This window comes from Echinops telfairi, unplaced genomic scaffold (assembly GCF_000313985.2).
Source record: "Echinops telfairi isolate 266 unplaced genomic scaffold, ASM31398v2 ScPeMD7_2010;HRSCAF=2546, whole genome shotgun sequence".
In the NCBI taxonomy this organism is placed as follows: Eukaryota; Metazoa; Chordata; class Mammalia; order Afrosoricida; family Tenrecidae; genus Echinops; species Echinops telfairi.
This window is the reverse complement of record NW_022105908.1, coordinates 15,867,180-15,868,575: the sequence shown is the minus strand read 5'-3', so window position 1 is coordinate 15,868,575 and position 1,396 is coordinate 15,867,180.

The following is a 1,396-nucleotide window of genomic DNA, read 5'->3' as shown; positions in this document are numbered from 1 at the left end:
AGTAATAAAGGGCTTCTTTAAAAGAAGCCAGAATTCACGTCCATGGGCAAGAAGGGGCCACGGCCCAGAGCAGCAGCAATTCCCCGCATGTGGCCAAAGGGATGCACGGCCCCACTGAAGCAGGGGCTGACATGGGTGGAGGTTCTCCCCACTTGGGTATCGTGCTGATGTGGGGCAAGAGAGGAGAAACTGCACCCCTGCTGTGGGCCTGTGCCAGCCACTGAGGTCTGGAAGCAGGGACCCGAGTCCCACAGGAGGCTTTGGCACTGCCCAGACTGGCCTCCATCTCAGGCATGGGGCGCCGGCCCCCGTCAGGAGCTCCGGCAGACAGGGACTACTGGTACATGGAGGGACATGGGTATGTGCCACCCCCACCCGCCTTTAGTACTCGAGTGTAAGGATAGGAGCCCCAGGAGTCCTCGGTTGCCAGAGCCTCCAAGCCACCCAGAGCCACGGAGCCGAGTGTCTAGGGGCAAACTGGGTGAGGAAGACACGCCAGTGCCCCTGAGGGAGCCAGCCAATGGAGAGCAGGGAGGATGGGACCATGACCACGGGGGAGTCCTGGGACTAGAGGACATGATGGTGACCATGTGAAGAGACCCAGGCACAGAGAGCATGTTGATGACCAGGTGTGTGTGTGTGTGTGTGTGTGTGTGTGTTGTAGAGGACACTGAGGTGGCCATGTGGGAGGGGCTGGGCGTGGAGGGTGTGGAGGTGATTTTGTGAGGGCCACCCAACCATGGAGGGTGTGGTCGTGACCATGTCAGAAATCTGGACATGGAGGCCATGAAGGGTACCCTGCGGCTAGATCCAGGCCTGGGGCATATGGAGATGACCGTGTGACAGGGACTTATCTGTGGAGAATGTGTGTGTCGGGGGGCCAGGTACCGAGGACATCTCAGTGACAGTGTGAGAAGCCCAGGGACTGCAAGTGACCATGGTGTTGAGAAGGGATGGGAGTGGAGAGGATGAGGTGACGATGCCAGGCGGGAGTCCCCAGGTGTGGAGGGTATCCGGTGGGAAAACCAGGTGTGCAGGACCTGAGAATGACCATGGGGAAGGACTGAGGCATGAAGGCCATGGAATGGTGTGTGTGTGTGTGTGTGTGTGTGTGTGTGTGCGCGCGCGCGCTACCCAGGCATGGAGAACATGGAAGTGACCATGTGGGAAACCCAGGCCTGTGTGGAGAGAGCCATGCACTGAGAGCCTGCTGCTGTGGAGGACAGAGAGGGGCTCTGCTGGGGGAGACCCAAAGGTGGGAAATGGGAAGGGAAGACTGTGTGGGGAAGGCCAGGTGTGGAGGGTACAGAGGTGACCATCTGGAGGGTATAGAGGCACCGAGACAGAGAATATATGACAATGCCCACAGGGGCGACCCAGACCTGGAAGACATGCC